This window comes from Lolium rigidum, chromosome 6 (assembly GCF_022539505.1).
Source record: "Lolium rigidum isolate FL_2022 chromosome 6, APGP_CSIRO_Lrig_0.1, whole genome shotgun sequence".
Classification (NCBI taxonomy): Eukaryota; Viridiplantae; Streptophyta; class Magnoliopsida; order Poales; family Poaceae; genus Lolium; species Lolium rigidum.
The window spans coordinates 307,026,156-307,034,677 of record NC_061513.1 but is presented as its reverse complement, the minus strand read 5'-3'; the positions used below and the strand labels follow the sequence as shown (position 1 = coordinate 307,034,677).

General features: G+C 43.1%; 1 long non-coding RNA gene and 1 other non-coding gene across 2 annotated transcripts; one reads left to right on the top strand and one right to left on the bottom strand.

The window, feature by feature from the left end:
• Positions 1–3,791: 3,791 nt before the first annotated feature.
• TRNAM-CAU lies at positions 3,792–3,863 on the bottom strand. Its single transcript has one exon. It is a non-coding gene; the product is annotated as a tRNA-Met (tRNA).
• Positions 3,864–6,525: 2,662 nt separating this feature from the next.
• On the top strand, positions 6,526–8,301 carry LOC124668100. Its single transcript, XR_006991555.1, has 3 exons — positions 6,526–6,603; positions 6,939–8,046; positions 8,120–8,301. It is a non-coding gene; the product is annotated as an uncharacterized LOC124668100 (long non-coding RNA).
• The last annotated feature ends 221 nt before the right edge of the window (positions 8,302–8,522 follow it).

The window sequence follows — 8,522 nt, the reverse complement described above, 5'->3', positions numbered from 1 at the left end:
TTATCTGAGGGTCTTGAGATTAACTAACTCACCACACGCGTCTCGCTGTCGACGGGAACGTGGCTTGTACTGAATAATATTCTGCCTTTAATGAGACATCAAAGTGTCAAACTAAGGTTTAAACTCTGATTGGCTAAGGGGTGCCACTGCCCCTCATAACCACCCAACCACAGGTTGGTTCTCTTTGCCACTTTACACTCCACTACATTGAACTTTTTTTTTGCCACACTACATCTCCAGTCGCGTCCCCAAAACAGCGTCGGATCGAGCATTTGGGGACTTTTTTTTCCGTGCCGCATTTGAGGGACGTCGCTGTCCAGTCGTGGCCCCCAAATGCGTCCCCAAACTTGTTTTTACATTAAAATAATTTTTTGGCATTTTCATTTCTATACAGAGGAGAAACATTACACAAACTAATAGATAATTGGAACATTGTTCAACGTTGCAAAATGAGGAAACCTAACTAGTATTGGACTCGCAGATTTCGTATGTTCGCTGTCAAGAAAGAACACTCTCGGACACTCCCAGAAATCCAGCTGGCAATGACAGCTCTGTTGGTCCTACACAGGGAGAACATAAAGAAACCTCCGTGACCATTTTCGCTACGAAGAAAGAATAGTCGGCGTGTTCAATCGTCGCCCTCATCGTCGTTACTGTGGTAGCAAAACAGGAAGAAAAGAAAGCTTGCCTTTCCTTGTGGAAGCAAAGGAGGGCTGTCGGCTGATGATAGGAAGAAGACTCGGCAACACCGGCCAGGTGCGGACAGATGGGGGATGCTCGCCGGACGAGGTGGAGATGGGGGAGGACGGGAAGGGGGACGGGGCGGGGGAAGATGCGGCGGAGCGGCCAACCGCGGCTTACACGCGTGGAGAGGGGCGGCCGGCGGCACGACTCAGTCGGGGAAAGAACCTCACAGCCTCCTGACTCGGGGGCAATTTATTATTTGCCCTCATTTACTTTGCCACTTTACTTTTTGCCCTCCACTACATTGAACTCTTTTTTTTTGCCACACTTTACATTGACACTTATGATTTGCCCTTTAAAATTATTTTCTTTTTATATGAGGACATATGACAGATTTGTAGGACAAAAGTACGCTGGTTGCACAACAAAAGAAACCAAAAGGGTTTTAGCCATTTTCCCATGTTTAGAATACGGCCTCGAAGAACCCTAGCTCAGGCATTAGCTGCCCGCGCCGCCGCTCGGCGTTGTAGCTGGCCTAACACCCTTTGCACCTCCACCGCTAGGTCGGTGCCGTTGCTTGCCGATGCATATGTCGTGGAGTTTCCATCCGCCGACGCCGCTTCAGGTGGAAGTGTGCGGTATGGGCCACCGGCTCAACACGGAAGCGGCCGCGGGCCTTCCGTGGAGTGCACCCCTAACCCGAGGTGCCGGACGTGCTCATCGTGCTCCACAAGGTCTTCAGGAAGGTGGTGCTCCCTACAGAGAGAGCAAGGAAGAGCGCTCTGACTGCGCATGGATGATGAACTTGATGAGTTGGTGCTACAGTCGCGGGAGCTCGCAGGCGAGGCTGTGGAGCGGCGGCGCTCCTCCTGATGTGGATGTGGAGTATGTACCTGCCAAATTGGCGCAACCGACAAACTTCCTCTTCTCAGGGCCAGCCAGGCTGCTGTGTTCATGATGAACCGGGTATGTGGTAGACAGAACGAATGGTTAGGCCAAACAATAAAGTCCCCCCCCCCCCCCCCCCCCACTCGCAAACAATTGACATGACGAGAGTAGATCATATTTATGATTCATAACTTAGTGATGAGGTAAACTGATAAAAGGTGATCATCATCAACAATTAACAAAATTGGGGAGCTTGTGAGGAGGGCATGCCAACAAAAGGGTGTATGATCAAACAGGTGAGCGGTTAAAAACTTAAAATCAATTCCCCCCACCATAGAGGTCATCCCAAAACTTGGTTAGCACAAGTGGGATAAATGGGTAATGAAGGGAAGGCCCCATTGGTAGAAAAAAAAACCCCACAACCCTTATTGGTAGAAAATAATATCCATAACTCATGAGGTTATCATGTGCTTGGAAGCAAAATAGGAAAAGAAAAAAATATTGCGATAGTTTTATGTAACTAGAAATATAGAAAATTGAATTATTAAAATTTTCAATAATGTGCTGGCGAACAATGGGAATTGAACCCACGCATGGTGGATTCACAATCCACTTGGCTACATCCACCCTTATCCAGCTAAAGCATTGTTTTTCACTCATCATTATTCTACTCATTTTGACATTCATACTTCGATCAAGATATTGGACATAGAATGCTTTGATGGCTAGGTATAAAATAGAATTATTTTCATTTAAGATCTAATAATGGCCCCTATCTAGTTTTGAATGACATGTTTTGGCTTTCTTGGTTGGTATGTTGTGGCAGATTTGTGTTTCTCTTCGAGCAACCTCTTGTATATTTCATAGAAACAGATTTACTATTTGCCACAGATTCCAGGACAAGTAATTTGGATCGGAGCGATTTCTTGGTTCCTGTCAAGGTCCACCTCCATTCTCTAGGCCATCGGTTTTACTTTGTCTGATCATCTTACTTTTTTTTGCGTGGAGTCATCTTCCACTGTAAAATAATTCAAGGCGCAAAAACATGTACATAATACTTGTCAGATCCAGTTTTAATTTTGCATTTAATTTATGATAGCTGAGACGTGTTCTGCACGGTTGCTGAATATGCTGCGATCAATTTCACCATGTACAATACCTTAGGCAAAAAGAAATAAGCATATACAGAGGACGATCTAGATACTGTATTTGTCATGCAGTGATTTATTTGTTACGCTGCCGCAATAGTTGCACGTTTCATTCTTTTACACGGAAGATTTGAAATAAGCTTGGCTTTAAATTAACGAAGTCAACAACCGATCAGAATTACAAACAACACAACCAATAATTAAAGGAAGAAAGAAAAACTGGGAGACCAGCTAGAGATGCAAGCACATATTTGAAATGCTAAAGACAAAGAGAAAGAGAGCAAGGCTACACGTGAAACACAAGTCTTCACCTAACAACTGGCGGCTCTAGTTGAATCTTCAAGCACCGAGATGTCACACCAACTACATGAAATTTGATGTACGCCGACGGCCCATACCCTACGCGGACGACAGTTTATCAGGGCCGTCGACGTAACTCTCGAGAAGGGGAGCCTAGAAGTCCGGTCGTCGACGAAGAAAAACCGTAGGTACCGAGGAACTGCACCAGATCGGACCAACACCACTTCACATCTTAGCACGCAGAGGACCACTAACACCCGGAACATCATCTAACCTCACCCGAATGGCAGTGATACAGAGAGTTACTCAAAATTAAGGAAGTAATTAACTTGATTGATTGCCCCGATGCCCTAAATTGCTCCAGACCCGTCCTGACGATCTAAAGCAAATGCAAAACGGAAAGTTTCTTTAGCTCTTGAGCACCAATGCTCCTTGCTGTTTAAAAAAAATAAAAAACATACACATTTTTTCTTAAAAAATTTGAAAATAAATCTGCCCATAGTAAATGACGTAACGTACCTGTGTGTAAAATGTTAATATGAAATTCTAAATTGTAGGCTACACAAAAAAGATAATATATATTGAAATTTAGAGATTTGAAATATGCATACCCAGATCCACACGTTTGTTATTTTTGTGTAGCCCAAAATACAAAATATTTGAAATGAAATTTTTGTGGGATAAATCATTGGCTACACCATGATTTTTTTCTAATTTTTTAAAAACTCACAAGTGTGATGTTTATTTTTTAAAAAATAGCAAATATTTAGTTATCAGAGCCAGGTTTCGATCCTGGGACCTGTGGGTTATGGGCCCACCACGCTTCCGCTGCGCCACTCTGATTCTTCTTGTTAACGTACACCAAAAGACTAAAACAGCCCTGTGCTTCTTAAGATCTGCACACTTCCTTTTACAAACAAAGACAGTGAGAGGATGTATCTGAAGATGGCTAAAGAGATCTACGCATATTGGAGGTGGAAGGACATATCTCCATAAGCGTATGAAGGAGCAAGGTAAGCTTACACGGCACATGTCCCAACCCTATATTTTACACCGCGAGGCAGCTTTGCTTGACCTGTTCAAGCATACGACTAGGATCGACTTAGAAGATCATTTGGCTGTCTCCGTATCATGATCCGAGAAGACAACGTACAGAGACGACTTTGCCCACTTGACTTGGAATCTACTAGCCTACAAACCACAATTCGGGAGTGCCGTAGAACTGACGCGACACCAGTGCCACTACCATTTGGTAGCTCAGCCTTGACAGTTGACACAGCTGTACGTAGGGGTATCCCACACATAAGTCAAATTATTTCTTCAGAAGCTGGGCATCATGAAGCGATCTTTTACTTCGTCGATCTCCCTCGCACTCGCCGTGGTGATCTTGGCTATCATATGCTGCTCCCTGCCATGCTCTGCGCTCGAAGGTAACTACCCGCAGCGCGCTCGCGCTTACATTTTAGATGTTGATATGTTCATGCATGTTAGCTAGTGCTAGTTGTGTGTACGCTTGATAAGTTGAGAGATGGCGTCAATGTATATGCAGCCGGCCAGAAGACTCAGGACGGTGAGGACCAACGAAGCCGTCCAGGAGGGTGGAAGCCTCCGCCGCCGATCCCGCATCCGCCGTTCGGCTTGAGAAATCCTCCGGGCTACGGCCGTGAAGACGCTCTGCCACCGCCGCCAGCGACTGCTGCCATGGCAGTAGTCACGCTGCACCGCAAGTGCCTGCATTTCGGCAGGAACTGAACGCCGTCTCAGTTAAGCTGATGTGCGAAATGAAACTATCGATCCAATGAGCCAATCTGGTGATCGCCGTTTATTTGTTTGTTTGTTCATTTGTGCTACTTCCGCCAGCTGGTTCTTAATTATACCGACGAAACATGATCATCGTCAACAGTGTTACTTAACGTTCCAGCGCGTGTGCCAATCTTGAGTCTCAGCAATTTTTCATTACTTGCTCGGAACTGAATGCCGTCTTAATCAAGATGATGCACCCAATAAAAACTACTGATTCCACGAGCCGATCCGGTGACCGCTCCTGTCCTTGTTTTAATGTATTTGTGCTACTTCTGGTTGCTGGTGCTGATTTACTAAAAAAATTCTGCGACAATTGCACTCCCTTCGATCCAAAATAAGCGTGGGGAACTTGGTACGAAAGTTGTACTAACTTAGTACACAACTTCCGACACTTATTATAGATCGGAGGGAGTACTACTTTCTGTTTTTAACTTAGTACAAAATTTCCGAAATTTTTTATGGATCGGAGAGAGTACCACTTTCTGTTCTTGTTCGCGTGCCATTCTTCAGTCTTGGGAATTTTATCCTGATGCCTGCACTTGCTGATTGGAACGACCATTTTTTTGTTTTGTGAAACACAATACGGGTGGATACTATGATCGACAACGACGACCCCAGAAAACCAAAGTCCACCTAGGCCCCATGTCACCACCATCGAAACAGGAACCGAGCCGGAGCAAAAAACTCATTGTCGAGTTAATGTCACTGGGAGTCACACAACTTGTTCCGTATATGCAGATAAGTCACGAAACTTGTGAAACGTACAAACCAGTCATATAACTTTACCGTCGCGTGCACGCGAGGTCACAAAACGGTTTGCCGCCCGGTTCGTACCAAAAACCGGACATGTGCGTTACACGTGAGTTGGAGAGAGACAGAAAATTTGCAACAACCCCCTTGCGTATGCTTGCCAATGAAAAAAATAGCGCGCTATTTCACGCTAATAGCGGCGCTATAGCGTATTTGCGAGTTGGACGCTATGCTATGCATTCTAGGCACGCTATGACGCTACACGCGCTAAAGACGCGCTATTTCACGCTATTTAGCGCTATTCGCTATTCCGCATAGCACGCTATTTTGTAGAGTAGTTTTTTAGTAGCTCATTCCATATTTTGACCCACTTGTGTATCCTAAATTCCTAATCCATGCAATCTTAGACTAAGAAACTCAGATCGCGCACTCCCCAACTCCTTGTCACCTGCTCTGCCCGGCAGGCGACGACGTGACGGCGCAGCTCCGCCCCCTTCTTCTCTGTCAATTGGTGGTAAGCGGCCACGCCTAGCTTCACCTTCACGCCTTCACCCCGTGCCTCCTTTCCCCTCCTTCAATCTTTCTAGTTCGGGACAATGTGAATATGAACTATGGTTTGTGATTCTGAGACTATGTCATATCAAGTTATGGACTATGTGAACTATCTCTGGTTGATGTTTGGCTGTAAAATATCATATCCGAGATTTTATAGCTGCAGAGTGCTATATCTATTATTATATATATGCTGAAATCCAGAATTTTCATATTTTTTTGTTAAGCGCTATTTTGAAAAATAGCACGCTATTAGCACGCTATAGCGTCTATAGCGTTTTTCTGAAGCCCACGCTATTTATGTTAGCGCGCTATTTTTTTCATTGATGCTTGCCCAGTTCAGAGTTCATGGCGGAAACGAACGCGGCCTTAGCGGCCACCGCGAGTTCGTCGCCGGCACCGCCGCCGGCTGCAGAGAAGACGCCGGCCGATGATGCTCCTCATCTCAGGCTTGATTGGCAGGAGACCCCGGTCCACGGTAAGTTCAATTTCGTCCCCCATTAGCTAGGGTTTGTGCATCCGCCGATTCTGATTGTGGCAGATTCCGTCGCTTCGCTGTTAGTAGATGTAGGGGATTGTTAAGGGAGTAGATGCACGGGATTTCTCTAGTTCAAAGATCTAATTTTGCTCCGATTTGAGCCGAATTTTTGTCAAGTTCATCACGGGAGTAGATGCAGGCCGGGGTCTGTTTTGCTGACTGGAACGTATAAATGTCTAGTGTGTCGTTTTTAACTGAATTTAGGTTGTACTGCTAACTCAACTTAACTGAATATTCACGGTATCTATAACTGAATTTTATTCTCCTTTTTGTAGGTATGGAGTCAAGTAAGTTTAGTGTGCAAGTTCACCATGGTGGATATTTTGTGGGATCTGGAGAGACTGTTAGCTACACGGATGAGAAAGGAATTGCATGGTTTGACAACTTGGACAGAAACAACTTTAAAATGGACACTATAGACCTCATGATCGATCAGTTATGCTATACTAGTAGGTAGCACGTGCTTTGCACGTTGAAAGACACAATATAAGCATACAATTTTTTAATACAAATGTCATTTACTACATGTATATTTAAGCTAAATTTCATTTCCTTTAAGCTTTAAAGAAAACACTCTAACAATTGACATACTCATAGCGGTATAAAGTTACCTTGTTACATTTTTATCTTCACAATATTCAACAGAAGAAGTAACTATTTCTCGATCGATTTATACATAGTTTTCTCTTGGTTATTGTCAATGGTATTCCATAAAATTTATGTGTGACATATACTACTTTTATTTGGTAGTAACATGACTTGATTTAGAAAAAAAATGGAATGAAAAAATTAAAGCTCCATGAATACATTCATCTGTATGTAACAGAGTGGTTATTCCTCAGTCAACTTACTCTCAACCAACAGTTATAGCCGCATGAGATCTTATCATCTATTTGAAATTTCATAGATCCCAATATTTAGATCACATGGTTATTAACGTTGACTTAAAACCAGTTATTTTTTTGGTTTTCAAGAGAATAGCGAAACCTAAAAAAATGCAAGATTAACAATGTATATGTTCATGAAATGTAGGATTTTAATAGCCAATTCACGCACTATTAATTTCCGTAAAAACACGTTCTAGATCAAGCTAAATGGGAGTACATACAAATTAATTTTTGTAGGAATGGCTAAAAATAAGTTTGCGCTTCTTGAAATAAAAGTGTCAATAGTACTTTTTATATGTACATACCCGCATAGGTGTGGGTATTTCCGCCACCATCCGTTTTACCTTGAGATTTGGATATAAGGAGGAGAGAGATAGCGCTACTTTTTCATCTACCATAGTGAGGAATTTCGTGGAATTAATCGACGGTGATGGAAAACCCACACCCATGCCGTGTGTGCAAAATCAATTCCATGGTTGACATTCTGTCACGTGAGGTACATTTCACTATCCAAATTCTTTCACACGTGTTAAATAAATATTGATGACATTATATGTGTGTCTAAATAGGGGCCTGCACAAGCAATGCCCCTATCTGGGAGAGCACTAGGATCAAGAGGAACTAGAGGGGGAAGAGGAGCAAGAGGAGCAAAAGCAGTTTAAGTTATCTATATATGGCAGTTTAATTGTGATGGCAATGTCTTAATACTGCTCACTTTTGATGTTATAATAGACCATGAATACAATTATATTATGTACACTGGCTGTGACAAGTTTATTGTGATGGCAATTTCACTATGCCATTTTGATGTAAAATATGATGTTGATTTTCTTTTAGGGAAAACATGATGTTGAATTTGTGTCAATAGATGCTGTCAAAAGTTTGGACAAAAACGCTGTCAAAAATCTGGACGGAACTGCTGTCGAAAACATGTTATTTTTCTATCAAAACTAAATATGCTGGATATTCCAG